Source organism: Miniopterus natalensis, chromosome 2 (genome assembly GCF_054644295.1).
Source record: "Miniopterus natalensis isolate mMinNat1 chromosome 2, mMinNat1.hap1, whole genome shotgun sequence".
Classification (NCBI taxonomy): Eukaryota; Metazoa; Chordata; class Mammalia; order Chiroptera; family Miniopteridae; genus Miniopterus; species Miniopterus natalensis.
In genome coordinates, this window is record NC_142082.1 from 129,580,729 (window position 1) to 129,597,442 (window position 16,714).

The 16,714-nt window shown below is 41.5% G+C and overlaps 1 pseudogene; it reads left to right on the forward strand.

Moving 5' to 3' along the window:
* The first annotated feature begins 6,179 nt into the window (after positions 1 to 6,179).
* On the forward strand, positions 6,180 to 6,298 carry LOC148093815 (5S ribosomal RNA; annotated as a pseudogene).
* The last annotated feature ends 10,416 nt before the right edge of the window (positions 6,299 to 16,714 follow it).

Consider the following 16,714-nt stretch of genomic DNA (forward strand, 5'->3'; position numbering starts at 1 on the left):
CCCTAGAAAAGTGAGAAGCTGGCCAGCAAGCTGGGGTGGGAGAGAGAAAAGCCAGAAGAGAAGAAAGAGCAAAGCAGCAGCAACCACCCTTCCCTCCCAGCAGGCTTCCAGCCCGAGGGAGACAAAACTGGGGGAGAAGGGACTATTTGACATGAAGTCCAGTTCAGAAACCCTGAGCTGAACACACTTATTTCTGCACTGAGACTCTATTTCCAGCTGAGAATGACAATCGATAGACCTGTTTATTACCTAAGAGTCAGTAGAAAAGTCATGGGGCCCAGGAAGAAAAAATAAAATTATATGTTAATTAAATCACATTTGCTTTATCAAAATACTGCTGGTGACATACACAGTTACAGAGTCAAGTGTTTTCTTTCCTGAATGGCAGACCCAGCCATCATGGGAAAACAGGTGGTGATGTCATCCAGCTCAATCACGTTTTACAAACTCTTGGCACACGAACCTCACCGAGAAGGCAACTCCGCAGTGTTGTTATTGTCATATCCAGTTTCTCCAACTGTTCATAACAGATATTTGATTATAGAAGATAACTGGGGATTCTTTTTTCCTTCAATAAAGTCATGTCTAATTCACGTCTTCCTTCGAGTAATCTGTCATGCCTTCCTGCTCCCACAGAGATGCCTTTAATTCTCCAGCAGGGACCCATTTCTAAGGGTCCCCCTGCCTTCCCAAGGGTTCCTGTCCTATGGCAGAAAAGTGAGGCATGACACCACTGGGAAGCCTAGTCGTGGCCTGTGATTTGAACAAATGCCTAATTTTAGGGGTGCTGATCAATTCGTTAGTGGTTCTTGAACCACTGCCTGCTGAAAGCCAATACATCCCCGCTGCATGGGGCCTGTGGAGCATTTGCCGGGATCAGCTGGCAGCTCTTGAGTAGAAAGCTTTACTCCCAGTTTTAAAGCCAGCTGTATGAGAATCTGTCTGGTTTTTGTTAAAGATATAGAAGAAGTTTTGTTTTGTTTTCCATTTTCTAAGCTAAAAGGTTTTGAAAAGAAACACCACCACTGTCCATTGATCTTAGTGACTCTGTTCTGTGAATGTTACAACGTCAGATTATCTCAGTCACACTTCATCTGCATTCTCCAAAACCACTTTCCCCTGACTTCATGGTTTCCAATGCCTATCACACAGGCTCGCTTTTGCTTGATAGTGGTGCACAGTAGTTCCCTCTGATCCATGGTTTAAATTTCCACGTTTTTAGTTACCTAAAGTCAACTGCGGTCTGAAAATACTGAATGGAAAAGTCTAAAAATAATTCATAAGTCCAAAATTGCGTGCCATTCTCAGTAGCGTGATGAAATGCCATGCCTTCCTGCTCCATTCCGCCCAGGACAGGGGCCATCCCTTCGTCCCGCGTGTCCATGCTGTATATGCTTCCTGCTTATTAGCCAGTAGCTGTCTGGGTTCCCAGATCAGCTGTCATGATATCACAGTGCTTATGTTCAAATAACCCTTATTTTACTTAAGAATGACCCCAAAGTACAAGACTGGTGATCCTGGCAATTTGCATATGCCAAAGAGAAGCCTTAAAGGGCTTCCTTTAAGTGAAAAGGTGTACAGAAAAAACAGTATATATTTGGGTTCAGTATTATTCATGATTTCAGGCATCCATTGGGGGTCTTGGAACATATCCCCTGCGGATAAGGGGGTACTGTTGTGATTCTATTTAATTATGGCATTTGTCAGGTTGTTGGGGGTTTTTTGGTTTTTTCTGTCGTCATAAACTGCTTTATGCTTCATCACAACAGAGTTTTTCCTTAGCCTATTAGCTGCTACTAGGGAGGATGGGTATGTGTCTCTCACTAATTCATACAGTCCATAGTGTGGTGTAATACATATCATATTTACTTGGATAATTTTTCTCCTTTTAAAATTCTATCACATTTACCCTAAAATGGTAATGAGAAGAAAAAGAGAGAAGTTGATGATTATATGAGTCTTGGTTGGCTGCCAACTCCAATAATTATTTTATTTTTGAGAATTTTATATTTATGCAACACTAATTATTCATCCAAAGTTAGTAGTGAACTTAATCAGGATCTATAACCCTCTTTTTCTTTCTTTTTTCAACAACTCATTATTAACAATAAAAGACTCTTAATCAAGGTTGGATTTTGTCTTTAAAAGGATGAATTATGTGGAAGATGTCAGAGTGCCATTTTCAGGTTTAGATCATTAATACCATTTTTAACGAAAGAAAAAGTATTCAGGCTCTCACACAATTCATTCAACATTTTTTTTCTCATTTCATTCAACAAATACTTAGGGAAAGCCCAACATGTTTGAGAAAATGTCCTAGACATTGGGATACAACAGTGAAAATAGAAAAGGCTAAAACATTATCAATGGGTGATAAAAAGTCATGCAAAGATGATGATGTAAGAGAGGGACTCAGTAGTGAATTTAGACTGGGCGGTCTGGGAAAGGCCTCTCTGAGAAGATGAATTAAAGTTGATCTGGGTGATGAGAAATAGTCATGCAAAGATCATGGAAGGAACAAACACATTTCAGACAGAGGACAATATGATGCAAAGGACCTGCAGGAGAAACAAACGTCAGGGAGCAAAAAGAGGCTTAGTGCAGCTGAAGCTTTGTGGGTGACGTGAGGATGCTAAGAGGTGAACACAGAGAGGGACATGAAGGTCATATGATGGGGGCATCTCAAGAAGGCATAAGAACTTTTGATTTTATTAAGTGTTACAGGAAGTCAGACAAGGGGGGGTCTTTCAAGTCACGAGAATAACAAAACCCTAATCTGATCTACATTCCTCATGTGTTCTGGCTGCCATCGGCATGGACTGTGAGGGGACAGAATGAAAAATCAATATAGAAACAGTCGTAGCTCTGGAGGAAAGAGACAGTGGTGTCCTGGATTAGAGTGGTAGCGAAGGTGGCGAGAAGTGTAAGAATTCAGGATAGATTTTGAAGTCAATTTGGTGGGCTTTGCTGAGGAACTGATGTAGATGTAAGGGAAATAGAAGAAACAAGAATAATACTTAGATGTTTGTCTTGAGCACTGGGTGCTGTGGCAGCACCACTTACAGAAATGGGGTCAATGGAACAGCAGCAGGGTGGGGAGGTCAGCAAAGAACGAAAGCTGCTTAGTCATGGTAGGACTGAGACATCACTCGGACACTCAAATGGAGATATCAGGTAGGTAGACAGATCTGGAGAAGTCCATTCTGGAAATAAGAATTTGGGGGTTATTAATAAAAAATGCTATTTGATAACCATGAGCATAGAGAAGGTCAAGAAGGGAGAGGACAGAAGAAAAGTAAAAAGAGTCCCAAGATCAAGGGCCCTGAGGTAATCCATTGTTTAGAATAAGAAAAAAGAAGATCCATGAAGAAGCCTGCAAAGAAGCAGCTGGCAAAGTGGGAGAAAACCCGGGCAAGTGTAGTGCCACAGAAGCCAGAGGAAGAAAGTGTTCTGCAAAGAAAGGAGTGGCCAGCTGTACCTCAAGCTGGGGAGACTGATCCTGGACCCCGAGGAAGGTCAGGAAAGAGATGTGACCATTTTTCAGCAGCATGGAGAGCACTGGTGAGGAATTAAAGAGCAGTCACAATGCAGAGGTGGGGTGAGGTCAGTGAAATGGAGATGAAGACAATCACCGTAGGAAAGCCACTTAGGATGCTTCACTCAGACAAGAAGCAGAGTAGTAAGGAAGTAGCTGGAGGGCAATTTTTCCCCAACAAATGCTTATTCGCCAGGTGCTATTGGGGACTAGAAAGATAAATACTGGACATATATGCTTATAATAAGCTCACAATGTAAGGTAGAGCATTAGGAAAGTAATAATAATCACCTGAATTTGTTATCTATTGCCATAACAATGCTACATAACACACCACCTCCAAACTCAGACACGATAAGCATTTTTTATTATTATTCATAAGCCAGCTGGGAGGTTGTGCTGATCAAGGTCTGGCTCAACTTAGTCTGGGCTGGGCTTGCTCACTGTCTGTGCTCAGGGGCCTTGTGAGTACAGAGGTTGCATATCCATGAGGCTGGCCCTGTCCACCAGTTTAGAAGAAAACTGTCTGCCAAAGAAGAGAAGCAGGCTCACATGCAAAGAAGAGAAAAGTATTAGTCAGCAATACCACTGAGCCTGAAGCCAAACATGCCTGAAGTCTTTCATCCTAGACTTCCTGGTAATGTAAACCCCCAAATCCCCCTTATGTTGAATATAGTCTGAACTGGACTCTGTCATTTGCAACCCACAGAGTTCTCACTACTACATGCAAGTTAGAATTTTGGAACCCTTAAAAAAAATACCCATTGATGATTTCATCAAAGAAATATTTCTTTAAATTTTTTTTAACATGTCTTTATTGATTTCAGAAAGAGGAAGGGAGAGGGAGAGAGATAGAAACATCAATGATGAGAGAGTCATTGATTGGCTGCCTCCTGCAGGCCCCACATTGGGGATCGAGCCCACAACCTGGGCATGTGACCTGACTGGGAATCGAATTGTGATCTCCTGGGTCATAGGTTGATGCTTAACCACTGAGCCACACCAGCCTAGCTCAAATAAATATTTTTAAAGGGGTATTTTAGAAAGATTGGTTCTCAGAGACCAGTTGGAAGAGATAAGAACCTAATGAAAGCAAGTCCAGCTGGCAAGAATTGCATAATTTAGCTCCTGGGGATAGAAAGAATTCCAATTCCCCGTCCCCAGCTGATAGTCGGCACACACCAGTGCAGTGTGCCCATTGTTTAGTGCCAGTGCCCATTTTGATAAGTGACATCCACATCTTCTGATGGTTAAGCATCTTCATTATCACCCCTGCTCATACCTATGCTACAATATATTTTCAATAAAGTGAAATTGCAAAAAAAAAAAAATAAAACTTTAAGTGAAATTGCTTAGAAATATTTCAGAATTCTGTTTTGTCTGCCTGTGATGCATGACCTCAATTATTTTCATCTTGGATATCAAGATGCAACAGAAATAACTTTGCCTGCGGCCTAGATGAACTGGCTTCCCATGAGAGGGACTGACTTCACTCCCTCTTTTTCTCTAACCCAGTCACACTGAAATCATCAGAACAGAGCCCAGTGGAATGCAAGTGGCAATAACATCCAGACTATCAAAGACACCAAACAGGAAGCTGGCCTCTGGCCACAAGATGCCAGACACAGGCAGGCAGGGAGAGAGCCAGAAGATGTCACAGAGAAAATGGAGATATGATAAACTGTGAGAGTTATGCTAGCAGTGCACAACGTAGCATGGAGTCAACTTGTATTAGCAACAAAACCAGGGCCTGCGGAATCCACAGGCCAGAAAGATGGCTGTTCCCCACCCCACAACCCTCCCCTATCCACTGGCTGCTGCTCAAAAGTCTACTCTACAAAGTCAATTCTTTGTCTAAGAAAATCAAGCAAATGGACAGTAGTTGAAGCTTTATTTATAATAGCAATAATTTGAAAACAACCTCTAAGTCCAAACCCAGGCAGCTTCCTCTGACTGGCTGGATAAATTATGATGACCATACAATGGGATACTCTCATTCCAGTTAGTCGAAACTGTGTCACATGCCACCCTACCTAAAAGGGATTCTGGGGACACTAATAGTTTTAGTTGAAGATACTGCTATCTTGAACAAAATCAGAGTTCTTTTCATCAGAAAAAAAGTGGAAATGGATATTCATAAGCAACTTGAGGCATCTGCCATACAACTTAAATATCCTGTAATGTGAGATTGTTTAATGAATGGCACAGCCACAAGATGGAACACTCTGCAGCTGTCTGTAGCTATCAGGAAGAAGGAAGCAGGAAATTGTATGGTAAATGTCCTAGACATTTTAAATGAAAAAAGCAAGCTGAAGAAATGTAAATAATATGATTGCGTGCCCATATGTGTGTGTGCATGTGTGTGTGTGTCTATACAAAATTTATGTAAGGATATATAAGAAAACTAGTTATTTTTGGAAGGCGAGACTAAGGAGTGTGACATTTACTTTTCACTTAAATCTATAGTATTTCTTTCATAACTGGAATCAGAATTTAATATGAAAATACTCAAGGAGTCCTTGCTTCAAAAGGTCTAAATATAACAACATTCTGGGAAACACTTCCTTGATCCTGTCCTCTGAGATCCTCAGTAAGAGGTCTGTTAGCCATAATTCCATTTCACTGAAGGCTCATCCAAAAAACAGTCTACAGCCATATCACCCTGAACACATCTGATCTCATCTGATCTCGGAAGCTAAGCAGGGTCGGGCCTGGTGAGTACTTGGATGGGAGACTTCTTGGGAATACCTGGTGCAGCTGGCTCAGTGCTTGAGCGTCTACCCATGAACCAGGAGGTTCGATTCCTGACCAGGGCTCATGCCCGGGTTGCTGGCTCAATCCCCAGTGGGGTGCGTGCAGGAGGCAGCCTCTCAATGATTCTCTCTCATGGTTGATGTTTCCATCTCTCTCTCCCTCTCCCTTCCTCTCTCTGAAATCAATAAAAGCATATTTTTAAAGAAGCAGCAGCACACACACCCCGGACTCTATCTCAGAGGGAAGCCCATCTGAAGATTTTGTAGGGCAGCATATCAGTTCCTCTCCATGTTAATTTTTCCTGTGAGGTCAGGGGTATACTTTCGCTGTTTCTAAATTCATTTTGATAATCTGATTTTTTTACAGTCACCCCCAGTGAAAGTCCTTATTTGTATTTAGGCTAAAACCCTCCATGCAGCCTATAATCCTAGTTCTCTCAGGCTGATAGAAAGCTGGTCACCATCCTCCGGGGTGCAACTGGGAACTGGAGTGCTTTCTGAAGGAATGAATCACATCTATCCAGAAAAGTAAACCATCGCATCTCAAACAAAAGCATAAAAATTCTTTTAACCTTATGTTTTCTATTTTATTTGTGAGAATTTTGCACTCCGTGATATTGCTATAGCTGACTCACATGAAAATAATCTCCCCCCATATTGATTAAATTGATGCTCCAAGAAGATGTGTCAAGTCTTTGCAAAGGCCGCCCTCAACACTGCATTTCAGCAGATTATGCTTCTCTATGCCCCCCCTTCGGGGTCTCAACTTTTAAGTTAACCATTTCCAGTTTCTAAACCCATCAGACATAGGCCCCAACTCTTTCACTTTTTAAATTCTTTCACCCTTTTCCTCCAAAACCTACCCCAACTTACCACTGTCCATGAAGCACGGTGCTCAAAAGTTCAATGCAGCCCAGCTGGCGTGGCTCAGTGGTTGAGCATCCACCTAGATATCCAGGCGATCGGGGTTCGATTCCCGGTCGGGGCACATGCCCGGGTTGTGGGCTCCATCAATGACTCTCTCATCATTGATGTTTCTATCTCTCTCTCTCCCCCTCCTTTCCTCTCTCTGAAATCAATAAAGATATATTAAAAAAAAAAAAATTCAATGTAGCCCTGGCCAGATGGCTCAGTTGGTTGGAGTATCATCCCACACACCAAAAGATTGTAGGTTCCATTCCCAGTCAGGGCACATGTGGGAGGCCACCGCTAAATGTTTCTCTCTCACGTGGATGTTTCTCTCTCACACGGATGTTTCTCTCTCTCTGCCTCCTCTCTCCCCTTCCTCTCTCTAAAAAAAATTAAAAAATAAAGACATATCCTCGAGTGAGGATTAAAATAAAAATTCAATGCAGTTCTCCAATGAGATACTGTTGAAAAGGTTTTTATTTATAGACCCATTTTCTCTCCCCTCCTGTTTGTACACCCAGTAGTTATGGGTGCCTCTGTACAAAAGAAAGGAAGCATTTTGTAATCAAGTCACTTAATATCACTGAGCCTCTCCACTGAAGACTCACCTAGTGTCACACGGTGCGCAACAGGACTGCCTAGCAGGCCACAGTGAAGACCCTGAAAGAAGAAAGTAGAAAAGTCCAAGGGAGGTTGCAACAGAGTGAGTTATAGAAGAGAAAATTAGTTCAGAAATCAATAAGAGATGGAGGAAATCAGTCAGGTATGTGCATCAAATGAGCAAGCAAGTGGTAACTTTCTAACTCCCAGCCTCTGTCCCACTGCCACACCCTTGCCTTAAGCAGGCCAACCTGCCACCACTTCACACAGCCTCAGTGAGACGGCACCCCAAGAAATCTGCTTAGCCCCTGCCCAGTGCCGGACCATCCTGCCTGGCCATATCCCAGCCTGTTTGATGATGCCAGTTCTCACACTCTCCTCTGAGTTGCTGCCTCTAACCTCTCTGCTCTGTTCAATGCCTGATATTATTGCTTCTCTCATTCTGCACTTGGTTCCCTGAAATTGCATCCACCCCTCAAAACTACATTTTCTTTTAGCTGCTCCAGAGAATGTCTAGCACAGTCTAGCACACCCTCCAGACAAAACCCAGGCTGGAACTAGAGAGCAAGATTGAAGCCACTGCTGAGATGGTCCCAGTCCCTGAAGAGGAGAATTGGATGACAGTCTAGCAGAAGTTCCAGCACATTTTAAAAGAAGATGTTTCTGTCCAGGTATATAAAAGTGAAGTTGAATAATGCATCCATGATGGAATGCCACTGATTGTAACTCCAGAATTGTACATGTATAAAGGTCTAGAAGGACTTGGATAGAAACGAGAAAAGAATAAGCATAGAATACATACAAGGTAAAACATGCCTGTATGCTTCAGCTGTAGACAGAAAATCTTATTTGGTTATAAAGAAAAAGTTTCTGACTCTCAGAAACATTCTTCCAGTCTCAAACAATGAGAAGAAAAAATTCAGAGTATGAGTGTCTTTCCCTGAAAAATCTTTTAAAAAAAAAATATATATATATATATCTTTATTGATTTCAGAGAGGGGAAAGGAGAGGGAGAGATAGAAACATCAATGGTGAGAGTCATCAGTCGACTTCAGCCCGCAACCCGGGTATGTGCCCTGACCGGGAATCGAACTCCAATTGCCTGAGTCCTAGGTCCATGCTCAACCGCTGAGCCACACCCGGCCGGGCCCTGAGAAATCTTTAAATAAGATTTCTTTGCTATCCAGAGGCCAGAACAGACAGTATACCAGTGGTCCCCAAATCTGCTGGGTTATCAAAATCAAAAGGAAAAATTTTTAATGCAGATTCTAGACCTAATGAATCAGGTCTCAGGAGAAAGCCAGGAAATCCATTTTTACAGCCATCTGCTTCTGGTGATTGGCCAGGTTTGGAAGCCATTGTAGAGGTTCCTTGTGGTACCTTCCAGAGCTAAGATGAAAGTTTTTTTCTCTGAAGCTGATCAATAGTTACAGGTTTCTCTCTTGCTATATTGAACTTTATTATTTAATAATCTGTTTTTGATCAAGCCTGATGTCATATATATATACTTTGATATATATCAGCCTAGCTTATAACAATTCCTCCTTCTCCAAGAATTTCACAATCTAATAGGGAGGCTACCCAGCACACATTTTTATATGAAAAGATCCAATGCCCTGGTCTCAGTTTAGTGAAATTGGAATGTTCCAGGTTGAGCAAATCAGAAGCCCAGCCCCTTAGAAATCTGGAATTGGGAGCAAGAAAGAGAGTTAGTCCTTTGAGATAGCTAGAACTTGTGAGCTTGGAAGCTGTTTGCTATCATCTTCCACTGGACTGAGTAGCAGGAAAAGCTGTTCCCCAGAAAGAATGCAGCAGATGCACAGAAAGAAGCAGAGCAGGAGACCAGGGGAAGCAATCTCTGGATCCCCCAACAGGTTTTAGGCACCTAATTCAACCTTTCCAAGGCCCAGCTGCATTCTAGCCCTTGGGTTCCTTAATCTCCCGTCTTCCTTGTAATTAGTTGTGTTAATTTTAAGCCAGTTCAAGTTGTAACTTGCACCAAGTGATCTACCTAATGTGCCTACTTACACTGGATGATGGCATATTGGGACAAGAGAGGTTCCATGGCCCAAGTGGTGATTGAAGTCACTCATTTTCCAACTGTAACAGTTCAGGGACATATGTCAGCTTCCTTTACATGTAAAGATCTATATACACTATGTGTCTATGAGTATTTTCTTTATTAATGAGTAAAAAAAAATGCCCCAAACATGGTCTGGGACAAAATCATTTCATTAAATTATGTACAACCTTCTTCTGGGGAAAGAAAAAAAAAAAATTGCCATTCCTGAATAACAACGCTTAAGCAATTTTCAGATAAGCTTTAGTTAGCTTAAGACCTCTTCTGGGAACTTTCTGCCCACTCTCTCAGCTGCCTGTTTGACAGGAATCAACTGGTACTTAACCAGACATTCTGCTTATTATAGCCAGTCAAGTGAAGTTCATCTAACCATTCTCTTTTCCTAGAAGACATTCTTACCAAGAGTAAATCTTTGAACGGATCTGTGAGATCGATTTGCTTGCAGCAAGTGTGAAATGAAATGCTGACACCAGCTCATAACAAAATGGTCTGAAATTTTTAAAAATCAATTTGTTGGGTCTTTATATAGACCGCTGCTTTTGCCAATTTGTCATGTCTTTGCTTTAGACCAGTTTTTGTTGCTTTGTTAAAAAACATCCAACTTGGTTTTGGTATTGGATTAGAGCTGTTCCTTTTAGAGCTGTTCAAATTCTCGTCAATGTGTTTTTTGAAGTGCTTCAGTATTATGCTTAAAATTTTCGCCTGTCCACAGCTCTCACACCTTTACCCTTGCTCATCTAGAATGTGATTTGGCATCTAACATAACATATTTGCTCCTCCCAGGAAAGACTCTTGCTTTTTTCTTTCTGATATGACTTAGATCATGATTGCTGGGTATATTGAAAAAAATTAATTACTATTCTTTTTTTGTAAATTAATGAATGCATTCATTCATTAGTTCAAATTGTCTTTATTATTACCCACTATGTGCAAAGTACACTTTACATTGCCTGTCCTCCAGCAGCTAATGGAATAGGTAGAGAAACACAGCAAAGCCCAGGAATGCAGCAAATCCAGACCACTTCATGTTTCAGAATTATGTTGTACTTCCACTCCAGATGACATCAAAGAAAATTTTTATTATTGAAAAGAATTGTATAAATGTACTGACATATTTCAGAGGAGCACTTACCAGACATTGCAGTGTACAACCCAAAGCACTGTCCTAGGGGTCCTTTCCTCATAGTCCCACTCTTCAGAGCATCTGCTTCTTTCAAATTTCTTTCCTCCTGTCCCAATTCTGGCAAGGGGTTATGTTTTTCTTTCTCTCTCTCAGTCCTCTTACCTTAGTCTAACTTCCTCAGCGAAACCTGTTTTTTCAGGAGTAGCTCCAGGCCCTTTCTAACCAGTCAAGGTTTGGGGTGGAGAAGGGGGGACAGGAACTTGCCACCCCCGACCTCCTTTCCTGATGTCCTACAGCCTGACCAAAGCCATTCTGGCTACACTTCTCTCCAGGTAGCCCAACCAGTTTGCTGAAGGACTGGGCCAGGGCTGTCATGGGCCAGCCACAAGGGTATTGCACAAAGCACAGAAAGTTTCCACAGGTACCTTTGCCTTAAAGCAAACCTACCTGTGCCAAAAAGAGCTAGCACAGCAAGCCTGACTCTGCCTCTCCTTAGAAAGGCCTGCTGTCAAGGCTGCCCTTTGACGGGCACTAGGGAACTTGGATTGCAGGATAGTTCCCACCATTCCCAGAATTGATCACTGTGATTCACTGTTTGTGCAAACCATGTGGTTTATGCTGAACACCTATTTTCTTTCTGAGAGTCTGGAATGTTAGTGTATGCTATGGAACATGTGTCTATGTGACCAGTCCCCAGTAAAGACCCTGGACACTGAGTCCCTAATGAGCTTCCCTGGTCACAACTCATTGCTGGAGAAATCACACACATCTTGTGCGATTTCACTGGGAGAGGACTTTCAAAAGTTGGTGCCTGGTTTCCCCCAGACTTCACCCTATGTGCCATTTCTCTTTGCCAATTTTGCTTTGAATTCTTTTGCTATAATAAACCATAGCCATGAGGGCTACTATATGGTGAGTCCTGAGAGTCCTACCAGCAAATCACTGAAACTCAACATGGTCTTGGGATGCCTGACACATGATGCCTCCTACTTCTACAGTCTCATCTCATTACACTCCTGCTCTTGCTCAATCTACTCCTTTCTGCTCCTCAGACAATCCAAGTTCTTTCCTGCCTCAGGGCCTTTGCATGTACTGCCTGGAATGCTCTTCCCTGTGTCTTCTTATGGCTCATCCCTCAGGTGTCAGCTTATATATAACCTCCTCGGGGACCTTCCCTGACCACGACCAACTGAGTTATCACCTCTCACAACACATCTTTCTACTAATCTTCAACCTATAATTGTCTTGTTTAGTTACTTAAATACAATTAGACTGCAATTCTATAGGGTGTGGGGCCAATCTTGTTCATACTATATTCCTAACATTTATGACATAGAAAAAATTCAATCTGTATCTGTTGATAGATTAAATTAATGCATTCCTGCATTCAGATGAAAATATCCAAGGGGGGAGGAAGTGATTTTTAGAAATCTATCCCAGTGTCTTCCATCCTATTGGAAGTCCATTTTATATACAACATATTCCTTTTTTTAAAAAAAGAAACAGCTGTTGTACTTTGAATGTGTGTGTGTCTTTTCTTTGCTAATTCTGGCAGTTCTCCTGAGACACGGCAAACATTTCAGTTCAGAGCTGACTATAACTGATTTGAACTCAGGTTTCAGTGTGAAACCTGGGAATTAGGAATGAACCTGCTTGCTAGTGATAAGAACTCAGATTCTGGCATGGTAGTGTTCTGTCAACATATCTCAGAATGCTTACTCCCTAGTGACCTTTTCCTCTTTGCATTTATTTATGAGAGTTATAAAACAAATGCCTAATGCTGAGCAATAAAAATTTTCAGTTTAGATTTTGAAAATCAATTGCTCTACAAAAACACAAAATGTTGCCAGGATATGAAACAAATGGAAGTTTGAATAGCCTCCCTAATGACTTCCCTCTTCCAGTAGCTCTTGGATCATCCAAAGGGCCTGGCCCTATATTCTGAAAACTGTCATTTTTAACTTCTGTCAAATGACTAAGGCGGAGAAGTTTAAAGACAAGGGCTCCCTCTGAAATGCACAGCCATTTAAGGAATCCTTCGTGATTAGAGTACAAGGCCAGAGGCTTTAATGAAGTGCTACAGCTCATCTAGCTACATAGGACAAGACTTGATTTTGCAAAGATGGGGGGTGTCATAGGCACAGAAAGAGCCCTCATCTTCCTTACACTTGGCTGTGAGAGACAAGAAGAAATCTGCTAGATGAACTGTACTTTGGCCTTGACCTGAACCATGCCAACCTTTCAAATTGCATCTCCTCCCCTTTCCCAGCATATGCCTTAATCTTCACAGTTACTTGTACATGCCATGCTCTTACACATCTCTGGGCCTCTGTACACGGCGTTTCCTCTACCTGCATGTACTTCCCCTTCCTTCTCTACCTAGAGGACAACTACTCACTCTCCAAGAATGTGATCAGGTAGCACTTCCTTGGAGAAGCCTTCCCAAAATTCCCAGTTACCTCCCTCCTCTGTGCTCCTATTGTGCTTTGGGGAAGCCTTGGTTATAGCGCTTAGAGTACCCTATGCTAATAATTTGTTTATGGGTCTTTTCCTCCACCACCAGGCTGTGAGTTCTTCATTCTGCTTTGTATCTTTATAGCCTGGTAGCTTCATAAATGTTGATCAACTGGCTGAAGAATCAGAATTGAGACTTAGGTGTTGGACTCCAAGTACTAACCTTTGGACTATTAAGATAAAGAAAATTGCCCAGCCGGGTGTGGCTCAGCGGTTGAGCATCGACCTAGGATCCAGGTGATCAGGGTTCGATTCCCGGTCAGGGCACATGCCCAGATTGAGGGCTAGCCGATCAGTGACTCTCATCATTGATGTTTCTGTCTCTGTCTCTCCCTCTCCTTTCCTCCCAAATCAATAGAGATATATTAAAAAAAAAAAAAAAAAAAGATAAAGAAAATTAAATGTTATCTGTTGTAATGTGTTGGAGATTTTGTTTTAATTTACAGCATCCTAAAAGGTTTGTTTGTAAAAGTTTCCATGTAATTTTATATGCCAAAGAAAGCCTCAACTATATCCTATCTTCTTTTAATACAGACAGGCTGTAAATTAAAATTTCTTCCCTTCAGGAGCATTAGAGCCTATACTTTATACCTTTTGTTTATGGCATATAGAGTTTAGTACCCTCTGGAGCCCAACCCCCACCCACTTCATCCAGGCTATCTGTCTGGGAGGTCTTTATACACCAAGGGAACGTTAATAACCAAGCTTTATGGAAGATCGGATGTAGAAAAATTAACTCACACAGCCCAGGACCACAGGAAGAGAATTGTGGTATGCTTGGCTATCTACCTCCATGGAGATTTACTGTCTCACCTGAAGAGACATGCTGCTGTGTAACAAGAATTTACGTACAGTTCAAGCTTGACCTTTCTCCATGTTGAGAGAGCTTGTGTTACCGGGTGGCTCGGGATTTATTGTCCTCTTTTAACAGCAACGACATTTTCTGACCGTTGGCTGCAGAGTCCCTTCTAAACTCAAGCACAGAAAATCCTGACCCTGAGATCTCTTCTCCACCTAGGGGCAGATTTCTCGGGGGAAAGTATTAATAGGTGTGAAGGACAAAGTTTACTGGAAGAGAGAGCACAGGGAACAGCATGATGACAAAAACACACAGACTGCCTCGTCACCTCCCGTAGAAATCAAGGCAGGTAAGTTCAAGCAGGCTTGGGGCCCCAGGAGCCCTGCGGTGTGAAAAGGCAGGTGGCAAATGCAGGGGTGTGAAATCACAGGGAAACGAAACGGGACCTCCCCCCGTCCCCCGCCCCCTTTGGCGTCCCTCTGCTCCATATCTAGGTCACAGTACTACAGATTTCTAAACCAGAACAGTGATGCTCAAACTGGCTTCTGCAAACCTGCCTGATTTCCAGTGATCTTTACACTCACACTGAATAAACCGCCAGGCGACTCTGCGGACATATATTTTAACTTCCCTTTTGCTAAATCTTCACCTCCACCCTCACCATTTCTATAAACTTTGGTTTTTAAAACAATGTTTTAAAATATCTCCAAAGAAATTTAAAATTTTTTTAATCTCTCGGGCAAAGGAAACACTATGTATTAGTAACTGCAACGAAACCAAGGGTTCTCAATTAAGTTAATAGTGAAATTGATTTAAGATAGGGTCATTTTTAACCGAGAGAACTGTTTATATGCTCCAGATTCAATACGAGTCACATCAAGTATAGCCTGTTTGGCTTCATTAGATCCACAGAGGTAAATATCTCATGCAGCAATTAGCCATGAGAATGTCGATTTCACTACCGAATTGCAAGCCCCCATCTGCAACGTGCACCATTAATCATGGTCGTATATAAAACTACAAGGCACAGACAAGAAGTACTGTGTTCCTCTAAAGACATTTATTCTTTATATTATACACACTCATGTTGTCATTTCTATTGCTTCAAAGTATAGGATTAAAAGGCTGGAAGGAACCCTAGTTATCATCTTAGAGTTTTTTCAACAATTTTTTTTTTTTTTTTGCTTTTTTAAAAATCATTTTTTAATTTTTCAATTACAGCTGACATATAATATTATATTTGTTTCAGGTGTACACCCCAGTGATTAGACATTATATAACTTATAAAGTTATCATCCTGATAAATCTTATACTCATCTGATACCATACATAATATAATAATATTATATTACTAACTATATTCTCTATACTGTACTTTACATCACGATGACTATTCTGTAACTACCAATTTGTACTTCTAAATCCCCTCACCTTTTTCACCCAGCCCCCCAGCCACCTCTCATCTGGCAACCATCAAAATGTTCTCTGTATCTATGAGTCTATTTCTGCTCTGCTTGTTCATTTATTTTGTTTTTTAGATTCAATTGTTGATAGATATGTAATTATTGACATTTTACTGTTCATATTTTGACCTTCTTCTTCTTCTTCTTCTTCTTAAGCAAACCCTTTGGCATTTCATGTAATACTGGTTTGGTGGTGGTGAACTCCTTTAGCTTTTTCTTGTCTGGGAAACTCTTTATATGTCCTTTGATTCTAAATGATAGCTTTGCTGGGTAGAACAATCTTGGTTGTAGGTCCTTGCTTTTCATCACTTTGAATATTTCTTGCCACTCCCTTCTGGCCTGCAAGGTTTCTGTTGAGAAATCAGCTGACAGTCATATAGGAGCTCCCTTGTAGGTAACTGCTTTTCTCTTGCTGCATTTAAGATTCTCTCTTTGTCTTTAACCTTTAGTATTTTTTTGTTCATTTGTTTAAAATATTACAAATGTCCCTTTTTCTCCCCAATGACCTGTTCCACCCCTCCCCATACCCCTTCCAAGTCCCTCTCCCCACCATTGTCCATGTCCTTGGGTTGTGCATATATGCACATAAATTCTTTGGTTACTCTCTCCCCCTCCACCCCCCCACCCTCCTCCATCCCTGTGACATTCGTCAGTCTCATCTATGCTTCCATGTCATTGAATCTATTCTGTTCATCAGTTTATTAAGTTCTTTAGATTCCACATATAAGTGAGATCATGTGATGTTTGTCTTTCGCTGTCTGGCTTATTTCACTTAGCATAATATTCTCCAGGTCCATCCATACTGTCCCAAAGGGTACAAGATCCTTCTTCTTTACAGCTGCATAGTATTCCATGGTCAACAATTTTTTTAAGCAGAGAAATTTCTTTCCCTCCAAAAGTGGCCCAACAAATAAATAAGAGAGAAGTTTGTCTCTGTG